Source organism: Geotrypetes seraphini, chromosome 1 (genome assembly GCF_902459505.1).
Source record: "Geotrypetes seraphini chromosome 1, aGeoSer1.1, whole genome shotgun sequence".
Lineage (NCBI taxonomy): Eukaryota > Metazoa > Chordata > Amphibia > Gymnophiona > Dermophiidae > Geotrypetes > Geotrypetes seraphini.
In genome coordinates, this window is record NC_047084.1 from 167,174,563 (window position 1) to 167,191,865 (window position 17,303).

Below are 17,303 nucleotides of genomic sequence, written 5' to 3' on the forward strand. Positions count from 1 at the left end.
ATATTTTTCCTCTGAGCCCTTGGGGTTATGTGTTTTCTGGTAGGAATGACTTTTGAAAAGCATACAGTGTGCTTTGTGTATTTTAATTTTGTGATTAACCACTATGTGTTGTTAATATGATTATATTGTATGTGTGTATATATGAAAAATGGATGGAAAAAATGGTGTTACAATTAGTACTATTAGGGGGTGGGATCTGGGGCGAAGATTGGGTGGAGATGGGCACGACTTAGCCCAGTGTTCTTCAACTGCCGGTCCGCGAACCGGTGCCGGTCCACAAAATAATTATTTTATTTCCGCCGGTCCATAGGTGTCAAAAGGTTGAAGAGCACTGTCCTAATCGTTTTTAAGCCTAGCTACCCCAACGGCTTACAGCTTTTCGCACCTTGGTGTCACACACTGTCAGTTGTGTAAATATTATTAATTTGTTTGATTAGGTGTTTTTCTATCTCATGTAGAATAGTAGATAAACTTACAGTACATAAACTTATTAGTCACATAATCTTGGAAAAACCTTATCTGAGGGTGAAAAATAAGGGCTAGATTTACTCCTTGGGATCCTGAAGGGTATTTATGACCTGGACTTTGGGTTCACAGCTGATTATTTTATACTCTTTAATCTCCATTCTCAATCTTTCTTCATAAACGTAATCTACTAAATACGTGCGCCTGCACCTCCCCTCAATCCTGGGAAACACCATCCTTGTCAGGTTCCTTATTTTCCCCGCCTCACGTGCCTTTTCTGCGCGGGTCGTACCTGTGCCTTTGCGTCCGTGCCGCTAGAGCCTTTTGATGTTAGCGTAGAGGTGACGTATTACGTGCGATTGCGGCTGCACGTTGGGTTCGTCCGGCGCAGCAAAGGAGAGATTGCGGCGCAGCCATTTACAATAACAAGCGCAGCTGGCGGTGCTTGTCTCGCGCCTATCGCGGCCGTTATCTGTGGGGCATCGAGGAGGTGGTAGCCGCGGTAAGATCAAATGCAATGACTAGCGTGACGGACAGTTTTATTGTGAAAGGCGTTCGTCTTCCCGGTTTTTCTCCTCTTCCGTTGCAAATGGCCAGGGACGAAGTAGCTGCAGGGGAGTACCTCTGCTTGCTAAGAGCTGAGTCCTGGTGAGAGAAGGAAGGACGCCAGGGTGGCCGTTGGCTATTTGGTTGCTCTGGTCCTTCTCTCTCCTCAGTGGCCAGGTTTCTTTTGCCTATCACTGCTGAGAGCGAGAGAGCCCCCACGCGGTTAGGGTGGTACCTACAGCAAGAACTGCGCGCGGGATCCCGTACCTTGCGCTGCTCTGGCTAGATGTGCTGCGCATTGTTAGCGAGCAAGAGACGTTCTATGTATGAAGACAAATATTCCCATGCTTGCCAAAGTGGGAAGAGTAGACTTGTAACTAAAGATGCTTGATTTTCTAATGTATTGCCTATGGGGCCAATGTACTAACTAGTGTTTATGAATTGAAAATTCATAGGAGTCTGAAGGCAGTGATGTTAGTGAAAATATTTAGATCTGTGATTCAGGCAATGTTTACACTTTTTCTTGACTATTGCAATTCATTATACTTGTTTTTACCTGTGCAGATAGCTTAGAATGCACAAGCCCTATTATGTGGCTTTACCAGATATGATGATGATGATGCACTGATTGGCTGATGCTCAAAACCAAACCCGAGCTCCAGAAAATACCAGGGGAACTGTTCAGAGAAACCTCCCCCCCCCCCCGCCATAAAAAAACCCTTCCCAGTGTGCAAAACTAATAGTATGCAAATTATATGCTAGTTCTTCCCCCCTCCTCTTTACAAAACCGTAGCACATTTTTTAGCGACTGCGCTAAAAAACGTTTTACAGTTTTGTAAAAAAAAAAAGGGGGGGTTATTGTTGACATTGGAAAGTTAAGGGGGAGGAAGGTACTTGGCACATGCGCAGAAGAGTTGCAGTTAGCACAGCTCTTATGTGCATCAACCAAGAAGTGAAGCACACAATAGCACCATTCTAACCAATTATCGCGCCTTAGTAAAAGGACCCCCTTAAGCTACTGTCGTCTGTAGCTCACTCATCTTCATCCTCTTTGTTCATAATCTGGAAAACAAAAATAAGATTTTTCTGCTTTATCGTGTCCCAAACAGTTTTCCAGTTTGGAATGAATGAATCAATGGGAAAGAATATTATTCTTTCTGTGCCAGCAGAAGCAGCTACTATTATTGAAAGTGAAATCATTACTTCTGCAGTCTCTAAATCCAAGTGCTTAATAAGTGACCACCAGTTCACTTGGGACTCCTTTTACTAAGCTGTGTTAGGGCATTAACGCGCGGAATAGCGCGCGTGCTAGATGCTAATGCCAGCATTGAGCTGGCTTTAGTTCTAGCCGCATAGCGCGGGGTAAGCGCACCTTAGTAAACACTAGCGCACCTTGGTTTTATTATTTTTGTTGTTGTTTTTTATTACCTTAGATCTTTTCTGCTGTATTTACGATGTATGATTTTACTGTGGATCTTTTTTGCTGTATGCATATTCACACTTATTCATATGATTTTGTTATTTTAAGATATTCTATAAATGTACCCGTTCTTTTATTCTTTTATGTTTTGTTACATTGTGGGTTCAAGAATGCTGCTTATTTGTACTCCTTAGCAGTGTTTTAAGGCTTAATGCAAGTTTGCATCTTTATGGTTTAATTCTCATCGTATGCTCTCCTTAGTAATGGTTTAAGGCTTAACTACTCTTTGCATGTTTGCATTCTCATGGTACCTTTATAGTTTATTTTCATTGTATGGTTTCTATCATTGTATGGTCTCTTTCATTGTATGTTTTATTTTTATTGTGCTGTTTTGTTCTCTTAGGCTATTCTTTACACCCCCGAGGAAGGCCTTTTGGCCGAAACACGTACCGTGTTGGGGGGTCCTGTCTACATTACAGTATATCTTTCATTATAAAGGACTTGTTAAATGCCTGCTACATTTTGCACTGCTATATACGTGTACTTGTAATTTTAATTTTGAAAATTGTGGATAGTTTAATAAATTGATTTGTCCTTACAGCGGTTTGAATAGTGCCCCTTCCCCACTTCATTTGTTCTCTGGGACTTTCTTTAAGACATCATTGGCAAACATATATTTCTTGAATGGCTCCCCATTAGCTCTTAGATAGATTGTGAGCCCACCGGGACAGAGAGGGAAAAATGCTTGAGTACCTGATTGTAAAAACCGCTTAGATAACCTTGATAGGCGGTATATAAAATCCTAATAAACTTGAAACTTGAATTATAGTTGGCATTACTGGATATCCGTGTCATAGCTAACTCCTCTTCTTCACCACTTAAAGGTTTGACTCTTGTACCCGATATTGACAATATTCGCAAGAATAATGAACTGGAGAATTCATTCAGACTCTCTGCTATGTCCTTGTCTTCCCTCAGCGCCCCTTTTGCTCCTTCATGGTCTAGTAGTTCCAGGGGTTCCCTTACAGGCTTTTAGCTTCTGACACTATGAGATATTATGAGTTTTTGCCTCTTTGGCAAATTTCTCTTCATATTCTTTTATCAGTGCTTTCCTAGAGAATGGCATGGTGACAAATTTGCCCCTGTCCCCATGGGATCTATCTCTTTCCCCGTCCCTCTGAGTTCTGTCCCTGACCTTGCCCCATCCTTCCAAGCTGTGCTCTCATCTGCACAAGCCATGAACACTTGTGCAGATAAGGATGGAGCAGGGAGAGGGATAGCAATTGTAGGACGGAACGCGGATGGAAAAAAGATCTTATACATGCATCTAACTTGCTAGTGCTTATGTTTTTTCTTATTTTCTTTGTTGGGATCCTTTTTTCCTTTCTTTGAAGGATGTTCTTTTGGCTGTAATAGCCTCTTTCACTTCACCTTTTAACCATGGATGCACAAGAAGTGTCAGAAAGTGATTTAAAAATGTACATATGAAAATTATACATTTATACCCTGCCTCCTCCGTGTCCCTATGTATGCATATCTATAGTCTTAGCACTAAGCTATGTCTCTGTATTAGTTTCAAGCAATTTTTTTTTTTTTTAATTAAAAAATGGATGGAAAACTCCATTGTTATAGTACAAAATTGCTTGCCCCATTGACTTTAGTGGGAATAACTCTTAACAATTCATTCCATATCTGAAAATGAATAGACCCAAAATTTTTAAGAACATTTTTAAGAGCCTTACTAGGTCAGACCAATGGTCCATCTAGCCCAGTAGCCCTTCCTCACGATGGCCAATCCAGGTCATTAGTACCTGGCAAAGAGTAGCAACATTCCATGCTACTGATCCAGGGCAAGCAGTTGATTCACCCATGTCTGTCTCAATAACAGACTATGGACTTTTCCTCCATGAAATTGTCCAAACCTTTCTAGCTACGCTATCTGCTCTTACCATAACCTCTGGCAATGCATTCCAGAGCTTAACTGTTCTCTGAGTAAAAATAAATTTCCTCCTGTTGGTTTTAAAATTATTTCCCTGTAACTTCGAGTGTCCCCTAGTCTTTGTAATTTTTGACGGAGTAAAAAAAAAATCGATCCACTTGTACCCGTTCTACACTACTCAGGATTTTGTAGACTTCAATCATATCTCCCCTCAGCTGTCTCTTTCCCAAGCTGAAGAGCCCTAACCTTTTTAGTCTTTCCTCATATGAAAGGAATTCCATCCCCTTTATCACCTTGGTCGCTCTTCTTTGAACCATTTCTAGTGCCGCTATATCTTTCTTGAGATAAGAAAAACAGAATTGAACTCAATACTCCAGGTGAGGTCGCACCATGGAGCGATACAGAGACATTATAACATTCTTAGTCTTGTTAACTATACCTTTTGAAATAATTCCTAGTCTCTTGTTTGCTCTTTTGGCTGTAACTGCACATTGGGCAGAAACTTTCATTGTACTGTCTACAATGACACCCAGATTTTTTTCTTGGGTGCTAACCCCCAAGGTGGACCATAGCATCTGTAACTATGATTTGAGTTATTCTTACCAATGTGCATCACTTTACATTTGTTCACATTAAATTTCATCTGCCACTTGGACTCCCAGTCTTCCAATTTCCTAAGGTCTGCCTGCAATTTTTCACAATCTGCATGCATTTTAACAAATTTGAACAGTTTAGTGTCATCTGCAAACTTAATCACCTCACTCATTCCAATTTCAAGATAATTTATAAATGAGTTAAATAGCACTGGTCCCAGTACGGATCCAAGCGGCACTCCACTATTTAATCTCCTCCATTGAGAAAAATATCCATTTAGAAACATGATGGCAGATAAAGGCCAAATGGCCCATCCAGTCTGCCTATCCGCAGTAACCATTATCTTTTCCTCTCTCTAAGACAGGGGTGCCCACACTTTTTTGGCTTGCGAGCTACTTTTAAAATGACCAAGGCAAAATGATCTACCAACAATAAAATTTTAAAAAACACAAAGCACACTGTACGCAGAGAAAATGTTAATTACCATTTGTACTCGGGTTATAGAAGAATAAAGTTATTATTATTAAAATATGTAATGTCACCTCAGTAACAGCTATACAAAATAGACAAATATACCCCCTCCCCTTTTACTAAACCGTGATAGTGGTTTTTAGTGCGGGAGCTTTGCTGAATGCCCCTTGCAACTCCCGATGCTAAAAACCACTAATGCAGTTTAGTAAAAGGGGGCCTTAGTGCAAAATATAGACAGCAGATATAAATTCTCAAAACGAACACATTTTGATCACTAAATTGAAAATAAAATCATTTTTCCTACCTTTTTGTCTGGTGATTTCATGAGTCTCTAGTTGCACTTCCTTCTGTAAATCCAATATTTCTTTCTTTCTTTCTGCATCCTCCCCTTTTCTTTCTGTCTCTCTTTCTTTCTCTCTCCCCCAGCCCCCTCTTTATTTCTGTTTTTCTCTCTCCTGCTGCCTACCTGTCTTTCTTTCTCCCCCAGCCCCCCTAAGCCATCGTGCCGATTTCTCCACTTCCCTGATTTTTTTTTCTCTCTCCCTGCCCTACCTTCCCCCCCCAAAGCCACCATGCCGATTTCTTCCTGCTTCCCCGAGCCAGGCCAGGCATGTACAAGCACCGGGCTCAGAAGCCTTCACCTCCAACGTCAATTCAGACGTCAGAGAGGAAGTTCTAGGCCAGCTAGACATCGATTGGCTGGCCCAGAACTTCCTCTCCGACGTCAGATGAAGTCTGGCTCTGGCGCTTGTACGCGTCTGGCCTTGCTCGGGGAGGCGGTAAGAACAAGATCGCAAAGGCAACACGATCGACTCATGTTGCCTTTGCAATCTACTGGTCGATCGCGATCGACCATTTGGGCACCCCTGCTCTAAGAGATGCTACGTGCCTATCCCATGCTTTCTTGAATTCAGACACAGTCTCTACTACCTTTTCCGGGATAGTATTCCACGCATCTACCATCCTTTACCATCCTTTCTGTAAAAAAGTATTTCCTTAGATTACTCCTGAGCCCCTGTTAACTTCATCCTGTGCCCTCATTCCAGAGCTTCCTTTCAAATGAAAGAGACTCGACTCATGCGCATTTACATCACATAGATATTTAAACATCTCTATCATATCTCTCCTCTCTTGCCTTTCCTCCAAAGTATACATATTGAGATCTTTAAGTGTGTTCTTCATATGCATTATGATGAAGACCATGCACCATTTTAGTAACTTTTCTCTGGACCGACTCCACCCTTTTAATCTCTTTTTGAAGGTGTGATCTCCAGAATTGTACACAATATTCTAAATGAGATCTCGCCAGAGTCTTAAACAGGGACATCAGTATCTCCTTTTTCCTATTAGCCATACCTCTTCCTAAGTACCCTAGTATTCTTACTTTCGCTGTCATCTTTTCAACCTGTTTAGCCACCTGAAGATCATCACATACACTCACACCCAAGTCCCGCTCTTCTGGCATGCACATATGTTCTTCACCTCCCTAAACCAGGGGTGTCAAACTCATTCACATAAGGGGCTGGAATCTAAAACATAGGCTAAGTCATGGGCCAAATTTTTTATTAAGATACTTAGTATATGTAGAAGTATAGATCCTCCTCACCCTCAGACACCTGTGGTGTGGTCAGGCACTTGTGTGGAGCTCCCTGCTCCATCCTAGCTTTTACACTGGGACTAGGTCCTTCTGCCTGCAAATGGATACTGAGGCAGCGTGGTGAGGAGCTTGGAGCACCGCTGGGAGTGGGGCAGCGCGTTCAGGTGCTTGGAGTGCTACTGGGACTGTACAGTCAGGCACTTAGAGATGTGGGCCACATAAAACAGCCAGGCAGGCCGGATTCGTCCCCTGGGCCTTATGTTTGACATATATGCCCTAAACTGTACTGTTCCTTCAGGTTTTTGTAGCACAAATGCATGACCTTGCATTTCTTAGCATTAAATTTTAGCTACCAAATTTCAGACCATTCTTCAAGCTTTGCTAGTCTTTCATCAAGTTATTCACACCATCTTGGGTGTCTACTCTATTGCAGATTTTGGTATAATCTGCAGAGGCAAATCTTACCAGACAGCCCTTCAGCAATATCACTTATAAAAATGTTAAAAAGAACAGGCCCAAGAACAGAATTTTGAGGCACACCACTGGCAACTTCCCTTTCCTTGGAGTGATCTCCATTGACCACTACCCTCTGTTGCCTTCCACTCAACCAGTTCCTGACCCAGCCTGCCATTTTGGGCCCCATCCTGAGGGCACTCAGTTTATTTATTAGACATCTGTGTGGAACACTGTCAAAGACTTTGCTAAAATCTAAGTATACCACATTTTGCGCACTTCTATCCAATTCTCTGGTCACCCAGTCAAAGAAATTGATCAAATTTGTCTGACAAGGCTTACCTCTAGTGAATCCATGTTGCTTCTGATTTCAGAAAATTCACCGTTCTCTGTTTTAAGTGTTTCTATTAATTTGCTTGCCACAGAAGTTAGATTTATTGGCCTGTAATTCCCTACTTCTATTTTAGTGAGAGAGACCACATCCGCCCTTCTCTTGTCCTCCAGTACCATTCCTGACTATAGAGAAGCATTGAAAAGGTCAGTCAGCGGAGCCACCAGAACTTCCCTAAGTTCCTTCAACACCCTTGGATGTACACCATCTGGCCCCATCGCTTTGTCTACCTTTAATTTAGCTAGCTCATCATGAACACAACACTCTGAAAATCGATCGGGATCTATTACTCCTCCATCCCTATTCACGTTTGTCTTCTGCGGTCCCGCTCCCGACACTTCAGCTATGAGCATAGAACAGAAATATTTCTTAAGCAATTTAGCGTTTTATCAGCTTCTACATATTTCTTCTCTTCACATTTTGAGTCTCCCAACTATTCGACCAGCCTCTCTTAACTTTTTGTCTTTCTCTTTCTGCAATCTTTTGTAGTTTATGAAAGCTAGCCTCTTATTCCTTACCTTTTCAGCTACTACTTTTGTGAGCCAAAGCGGCCTTTTTTCCTCTTACATTTACTTACTTGCCTCACAAATGGTTTGCCAACCTTAGAATAACTCCTTTTCAGTTTTGCCCATTGCATTTCTACTCCATCCAGACAGCAATTCCTTGATGTAATCCCCTATCAGAACAAAGTTAGATTTTCTAAAGTCTAGAACCTTTACCTGTCTTAATATTAAACTGTACCATGCAGTGATCACTCACTGTAACATCTGAAACACTTTCCCCATTTGTAAACACTTAAGTTCAATATGACCCCCATCCCGCATTGGTTCCATTACCAACTGCTGGAACAGTTCTCTTGTAGAGAATCCAAGATCTCCCTACTTCTAGAAGACCCCTCAATAGGGATACCCCAGTCAACATCCAGCATGTTAAAATCACCTATTAGTAAAACTTCTCTTTTTTTAAGATATATTCTGAATGTCTACTATTAAATCTCTGTCCACTTCTTCCAACTGTGAAGGAGGCTTGCATATTACAGCAATGTAAATATATTCAGCATTCCCTCTTTCAAAATTGATCTACAGTGCCTCTTCCTTGCCCTGCAGATCCTGAAATTGTGTGGCTTTAATATGATCTTTAACATATAACATTACTCCCTCTCATTCTTCCTACCCTGTCTTTCCTGAACAGATTGTAGCCCAGTATAACTACATTCCAGTCATGGTTCTCTGTGAACCACTTCTTCATGATCCCTACTATATCCAACTCATCTTCTTCCATCACAGCTTCTAGATCCAGAATCTTGTTTCCCATACTTAGAGCATTAGTATATACTGCTTTCCAGACATGGCCCCCCCTTTCCCATCTGTGTAGAGGTATTCAGTGATTTAACCCTACCCTTTGTTTTCTGTCCGATAACCAATTCTTAATCCACAATTTAAGATTGTCACCGTGACTCTTTAATTTCCTCAGGAGCCTCTCATGAGGAACTTTGTCGAAATCTTTTTGAAAATCTAGATATACTACATCAACTGGCTTACCTTTATCCACATGTTTGTTCACACCTTCAAAGAAGTCAAGCAAATTGGTGAGGAAAGATCTCTCTCAGCTAAACCCATGCTGACTCTGTCCCATTAAATCATGTGTTCCACCATTTTATTTTTTAAAATTGTTTCCACTATTTTGCTCAGCACTTAAGTTGGGTTTACCAGTCTGTAATTTCCCAGGTCTCCTCTGGAACCCTTTCTAAAAACTGGCATAACATTGCCCACCCTCCAATCTTTAGGTACTACAGATGATTTTAGCGACAGGTTACAGATAACTAACAGCAGGTCAGCAATTTTATGTTAGAGTTCTTTTAGGTCCAGATAATTTATCACTTTTAAACTAGTCGATGTATCTTAATACATCTTCCAGATTCACCAAAATTTATTTCAGTTCCTCCGCAGCATCACCCTTAAACTATTTCCGGTTCAGGTAGATCTCTCACATCATCTTGCGTAAAGAACGAAGCAAAGAATTAATTCATTCTCTCTGTTATGGCCTTATCCTCCCTGAGCACCCCTTTTGCTCGTTGATCATCCAGTGGTCCCATGAATTCCATCACAGGTTTTCTGCTTCTGATGTACCTAAAAAAATTGTTGAGTTTCTGCCTCTTTGGCAAGTTTCTCTTCATATTCTTTCTTAGCTTTCTTTATCAATGCTTGCATCTAACTTGCCAGTGCTTATGTCTCTCCTTATTTTCTTCATTAGGATCCTTTTTCCATTCTTTAAAATATGTTTTTTGGCTCTAATAGTCTTTCACTTCACCTTTTAACCATGCTGGCTCTCGTTTCCTCTTCTTTCCACTTTTATTTATACATGGAATATATCTTTTCTGGGCTTCCACAATGGTATTTTAAAATAACATCCACACCTGGTTTACAGCCCTAACCTTTGCAACTGATCCTTTTAGCTTCTTTATAACCATTTCCTTCATTTTATCATAGTCGCCCTTTCCAAACTTAAATGCCACTATAGTAGATTTCTTTTGCGAAGCCACTCCAAGTATCGGCTTAAATTTGATCACACTGTGATGTTCACTGTTTCCCAGCAGACCCAGCACAGTTTTCATATGCACATCCCTACCTTTCAAATAGTACTAAGAATAGGGAACATTTCATGAAACTAGTAGACTTTAAAACATTGTTCAAAGTGTTTTGAAGTTTATACAAAGCTAAATTCTAGAATTGGTTGCGAGAGGATATAAAGAAGTGGTCCTGTTCCCCCTCTGGAACTGTATCACTCATTTAAATGGTTGGCAGAACTGCTAGTGACCTGCTTGCCAGTTCCTTAGGCTCTTCCCCTTCTCCTGGTGCTGTATCTTTAATGTAGACATTGGCAGCATGTCTGCAGTGGTTGCTGGGACTTCTCACACATGCTTAGAATGTGCACTAGAAGTTCTGGCAGTGGTTGGATGCATGGCGCTAACTTAAGTAGCAGTGCAAGGAGAAGGGGACCGCCTCGGAAACTGACTTGCAAGACTTCAGTAACCCCACTAACAAAAGTATCTTTAGTATGTATGACTCCCCAGTCCACCCCAGGGTGCAGTGGCCTACCTGGCTTGTGTGACACCCGGGGCCCATCATTTTTTTGCCACCCCTCCTCCCCATCTGTACGAAAAACATGATTTTTAGTAACAAGCCACACGTCACACATGAGTACCTAGGAAAAGGCAGCATCTTACATACTGCAGTGAGAAGTACAACATCAATACACCCATTGTAAAACTAAAAAAGCCAGACTAGTACAGATCAATCCTGTAATCAATCCTAACAAAAAACCATGTCTTTCGAACACACAGAACATAGAAAACACCTTCGCCTAGTATGGAATGTCATCACAAACTTACCCCTCCCCCTTTTACAAAACTGTAGTGTGGATTTTAGCCACGGTGGTAACAGCTCTGATGTTCATAGAATTCTGAGCATCAGAGCTGTTACCACCATGGCTGGCACTAAAAAACGCTCCACAGTTTTGTAAAAGGGGGGATAAAATAGAAATACATAGACAAAGGTTAAATTGAACCAGCAAGAAGCTGGACTCTGCATACAATGCGATACCACAGAAACAGTGACACATCTCCTAAAGCAATAAATAAATAGAAAATTTTTGTTCTACCTTTGTCTTCTCTGGTTTCTGCTTTCCTCATCTTCTTGTTATTCTCTTCCTTCCATCCACTGTCTGCCATCTCTCTGCCCCTATATGGCATCTTCTCTCCTATGCCCCTTCCAGAAACAGTTTGCCTCCCCCTTCCATCTCTCCTTTCACCCCCATTGGTCTGGTATCTGTCTCCTCTCCTTCCCCCCTGCTCTGGAAACTCTCTCTCCGCTCCCTTCCTCCTGTTTTTCCCTGGTCTTCCTTCTCAATTTATTTTCTGCCTCTGTCTAAATTCTTTTTTACTATTCAGTCCTCAATTTCCCTCTTTCACTGTGTCTACTTATAGCTTGCCACCTCTTTCCCTCACCCCTTCCAGTAACTAACTCTATCCTCTTCCCTCAATCCTGCATGTGCCCTTTTTTTCTTTCTCCTCCCCACTTCCTTCCAGCATCTGCTCCCCCTTTCCCTCACACTTCCATTCAGCAGCTGTCCGTCCTCTCCTCCACACTTCCATTCAGTGTCTGTTTTCCTCTCTCTACCCCTTCCATCTACTGTTCACCCTCTATCTCGCCCCTTCCATTCACTGCCCTCTGTGCTCTTTCTATCCAGTGTGCATCCTCTCTCTCTCTCTCTCTCTTCCATATGGCATCTTCCCTCTTTCTATGCTCCTTCCATAAACTATCTATCCCGTGCCCCTTCTCTCCTTTGTACATGATTGATTTCAACTCTGTCACCTCTCCGTTTTTCTCTCTCTGTCACCACCCCCTCCACTATGCTCTGGCATCTCTCTCTTCTCCTTTCTTTCCTTCCCACCTCACGGTCTGGCATCATCCCTTCCCTGATTCCCGGCATCTCTCTCCTTTCCTTTTCTTCCATCTCTCCCTCCCCCTCCATGCTCTGACATCTCCTCCTTCCTTTCCCCCTTCCTTTTCCCTTGATCTGGCATACCTTCCTCCTTTCCTCCATGCCCTGGCATCTCTTCTTCCCTCCAAGCCCTGGCATCTCCTTTCATTCCCTCTAGTTGGGTACAGCCACACTCTCCCCAATTCTCTCCCCCTCTGCTCCCTTTCCTCCTTCTGTCACCCAAGGCCTGATGCCCTGAACTTCATCGGGCAGAAGCAGCATTCACAATTCACTGCTGTTGCCCGCTTCAGGCCTTCCTCTCTGTCGGGTCCTGTCGTCATGAAAACAGGAAGTAGGCAGGACCCGGTAGAGAGGAAGGCCTGAAGCCGGCAACAGCAGTGAATTGTAAAAGCTGCTGCTGCCCGAAGAAGGTAATGGAGCACTGAGGCAGACTGCTTCTCCCCCCTCCCAGCCGAACCTCCGCTGACCCTCCTATCTCTCTCCCCCCCAGTGAACCTTTCCGACCCTCCCAGCGAGAGCAGCAAACCTCCTTCCAGTAGCGTCGGCTGCTTCGCAGCTTTCTCCTGTTGGTGAAGCGTCACTGATGATGTCATCAGTGACGCGGCAGAGGGAGGAGAAAGCCACGAAGCAGCCGACGCTACTGGAGGGAGGTTTTCTGCTCTCGCTGGGAAGGTGGGAGAGCGATAGGGACCGGGCTGGTTGTGCACCCCCCCAAGGCTGCACCCGGGGCGGACCTCCCCTCCCTTGATACGCCACTGCCAGGGTGTCCCCAAAATTTAAGTGTTGGTATGCCCTTTATGAAAAGTCTATCAACGTTTAACCAGATGGACTTGGAAATCACCACCTCATTTGAGGTAGTGTGTGGTAGGGAGTAGCTCTGCTAGTTATTTTAGCCACTGTTGGTAATGTATATTTGCCTCTTTTTGGTGAAGCACTGTAACGGCTGGCGTGAGAGAGGATGCAAGTGCATATATTTCTTCAAACCCCTGGGACTAGCAAGCAGTAAAAGAGACCAGGGCTTGAGAGGCAAGAAGTGTGAACATTAGAGATGGATCAGCAGGATGGGATGAAGAAGGGGCAATGGGGGAGGTGAGTGCTGGATTTGGTTTGGATTGGAAGATTGTAGGGATGGAAAGACAGGAGTGTATGATGAATCTTCAGTGAGCAATTGCTGTTTAGTGAGAAGCTAAAGATACTTACATTTTTATCCAGAACATTTTATAAATATGACAAGAACATTTCTTTCCTGCACATTCTATTGCATGTTCCTGTTTATATAAGATTTTGAAGGCTCTCAGATGAGATGCTTATGCTGTAGTTCTTATTTCCATTTAATGATTAATGAGAATTTTTTGGACATAACAGAGTAAATGTGAATTTTGTATATCTATTTATATTATAGTATTTAGTTGTACATGAAGTACTTTAGTCTCAATTATCTGACGTATATGAGACCGACTTGCTGTTGGATAAGTGAAGTCAGATTTCTGTTGTGGCTGACAAATGTTGACAATGTATGCCTAGGAAAAGGTATGTATCCCAAAACAGTATCATCCATTGCTCTGACTCCTCTGCCTAAGGCATTGGGATCATATTTAACTAAAACTGCAAACTTTAGGCCAGTAGCTGGAATACCATGACCTGCAAAACTGTTAGAATTCTGTGTTATGAGGGGCGTTCAATAATTTATTTACCTCATCTACCGTATTTTCACGCAAATAACACGCACCCGTATAAAACGCGCACACGTGTATAGCGCGCAGAAATCACGATGATAAGCACAAAAACTTTGGTATAACGCGCTCACGATTATACCGCGCATGCTGCCCGACTCTCCGTTCACCCCCCTGACTTCCGTGCACTGCCCCGACTCTCCGTTCACCCCCCCTGACTTCCGTGCACTGTCCCCCATTGAAGGTCTGTCCCCATCCTGAAAGCCTGATGCCCCCCCCCCGACGTCCGATACATCCCTCCCCCCGAAGGACCGCCGATTCCCCAACAATATCGGGCCAGGAGTGAGCCCAAATCCTCCTGGCCACGGCGACCCCCTAACCCCACCCCGCACTACATTACGGGCAGGAGGGATCCCAGGACCTCCTGCCCTCGACGCAAACCCCCCTCCCCCCAACGACCGCCCCCCCAGCCGACCCGCGACCACCCTGGCGACCCCCACGACCCCCCCACCCCCCTTCCCCGTACCTTTGGTAGTTGGGCCAGAAGGGAGCCCAAACCCTCCTGGCCACGGCGACCCCCTAACCCCACCCCGCACTACATTACGGGCAGGAGGGATCCCCGCCCCTCCTGCCCTCGACGCAAACCCCCCCCCCCCCCAACGACCGCCCCCCCCCCAAGAACCTCCGACCGCCCCCCCAGCCGACCCGCGACCCCCCTGGCGACCCCCACGACCCCCCCACCCCCCCTTCCCCGTACCTTTGGTAGTTGGCCGGACAGACGGGAGCCAAACCCGCCTGTCCGGCAGGCAGCCAACGAAGGAATGAGGCCGGATTGGCCCATCCATCCTAAAGCTCCGCCTACTGGTGGGGCCTAAGGCGCGTGGGCCAATCAGAATAGGCCCTGGAGCCTTAGGTCCCACCTGGGGGCGCGGCCTGAGGCACATGGTCGGGTTGGGCCCATGTGCCTCAGGCCGCGCCCCCAGGTGGGACCTAAGGCTCCAGGGCCTATTCTGATTGGCCCACGCGCCTTAGGCCCCACCAGTAGGCGGAGCTTTAGGATGGATGGGCCAATCCGGCCTCATTCCTTCGTTGGCTGCCTGCCGGACAGGCGGGTTTGGCTCCCGTCTGTCCGGCCAACTACCAAAGGTACGGGGAAGGGGGGTGGGGGGGTCGTGGGGGTCGCCAGGGGGATCGCGGGTCGGCTGGGGGGCGGTCGGAGGTTCTTGGGGGGGGACGGTCGTTGGGGGGGAGGGGGGTTTGCGTCGAGGGCAGGAGGGCCTGGGATCCCTCCTGCCCGTAATGTAGGGCGGGGTGGGGTTAGGGGGTCGCCGTGGCCAGGAGGGTTTGGGCTCCCTTCTGGCCCGATATTGTCGGGAAGTCGGCGGTCCTTCGGGGTGGGGGTGCGAGTGGTCCTGCCGGGGGGGGGGGATGTATCGGACGTCGGGGAGTCGGCCGGGCAAGAGGGCTTGGGCTCCCTCTTGCTCCGATCGTGGATGCGGGTGCGGGTGGGAGCGCGTGCGAGCGGTCGTTCGGGGTGGGGGTGCGAGTGGTCCTGCCGGGGGGGGGGGATGTATCGGACGTCGGGGAGGCGGCCGGGCAAGAGGGCTTGGGCTCCCTCTTGCTCCGATCGTGGATGCGGGTGCGGGTGGGAGCGCGTGCGAGTGGTCGTTCGGGGTGGGGGTGCGAGTGGTCCTGCTGGGAGGGTGAATCGGGCGTCGGGCGGGGTGGGAACTATGTTTTAAAACTTTTGTATACCGCGCTCACGCATATAACGCGCGAGGGGTATGCGCGGTAGGTAAAAACGCGTATAACGCGCGCGTTATATGCGTGAAAATACGGTACTTTTCCTGCAATGACTAACCCTTTTGAAAGGAAATTCTTCTGTTTGATCTTCAAACCAGGACGTCGGCTTCCTTGACGTCTTCTTCACTTGAAAACGTCTGTCCATGGAGAGCTTTCTTCAAAACTCAGACCAGGAAATATTCTGAGGGAGCCAAGTCAGGACTGTAGAGTGAATGATTCAGCTGCTGAAATCCACATTTTCGTCTGGCAACCTGTGATTGTCGTGATGTGCACTGATGCATTGATGTGAAGAAGCAGCATGCCTGCTGTGAGCTTTCCTCATATTTTCTCCTTGATTGATCATTGTGTTGGTGTATCTCTCTCCTGTTATGGTTGTCTTGTATGGCATGAACTCCAGAAGCAAAAGTCCTTCATCATCCCAGAAGACAGTTGCAATGACTTCGCCTGTAGATTTTTTCTGTCTTGAACTTTTTGGGGTGGAGGATGACTTGTGCTTCTGCATTGACTCCATTTTGGACTCTGGATCTCTGTGATTGACCCAAGTCTCATCTCCAGTGTTGCAGGGAAACATCTGTGCCGGTGGATGGTAGCATAAAGAAACCTGTTCCCAGAGTTAGGCAGGAATAAACAAACCCATTTTCTAAATTGTCACATCGAACCTAGAGCTAGAAATAAGTATGTAAATTATAATTATGAGCAGCAAATTTCCCATTTGCATTTTTCTAGTTCTGAGTTAAGAAAGAGGGATCAAAAAGTGATAAGAACATAAGATTTGCCGCTGCTGGGTCAGACCAGTGGTCCATCGTCCAGCAGTCTGCTCACATGATGGCCCTTAGGTCAAAGACCAGTGCCCTGTTTGAGTCTAGCCTTACCTGCATATATTCTGTTCCAGCAGGAAATTATCCAACCTTTTCTTGAATCCCTGAAGGGTGCTTTCCCCTATAACAGCCTCTGGAAGAGCGTTCCAGATTTCTACCACTCTTAGGGTGAAGAAGAACTTACTTACGTTTGTACGGAATCTATTCCCTTTTAACTTTAGCGAGTGCCTTCTCGTTCTCTTCACCTTGGAGAGGGTGAACAATCTCTTTCTCTACTAAGTCAGTTCCCTTCAATATCAACAGTGCGGGAGTCCTAGTGGTGCTGTTCATTAGGTCACTCATAATAGTAACTGGGAGACTGGTTTAGTGCAACACACAGTACCTTCTAGAAACCAGCTCATTAGGCAACACACCCCCACCTTATTTTGGTTACTTGAGTCCCTGTAAGAACAGGCAGGCTGAAGCAGAAGGCAGATAACCACAGCAAGCTGGGAGGAGAATGGAGTGAGGAAAGGAAACCTAGCCCCAAAGCAAGAAGGAACATAGCACAGCTTAAAACACAGGTTAGATCTCATGCTAATGTTGGCAGTGAAATGTTTGATATTGAGATGATTGACTACCTGGCTGATT

General features: G+C 45.1%; 1 protein-coding gene across 5 annotated transcripts in view; it reads left to right on the plus strand.

Annotated features, from left to right (window-relative positions):
* Window positions 1-825: 825 nt before the first annotated feature.
* The window catches only part of GLRB (glycine receptor beta), a 128,829-nt gene continuing 112,351 nt past the window's right edge, over window positions 826-17,303 (plus strand). For 2 of the 5 annotated variants that reach the window (XR_004539158.1, XM_033941330.1), the window contains exon 1: window positions 826-967. The gene's annotated coding sequence lies outside the window, so the exon portion shown is untranslated. Of the gene's footprint in view, window positions 968-1,051; window positions 1,114-13,360; window positions 13,469-15,953; window positions 16,163-17,303 lie in introns of those variants that run through there. The other 3 variants (XR_004539159.1, XR_004539161.1, XR_004539162.1) reach the window with 3 other exon arrangements.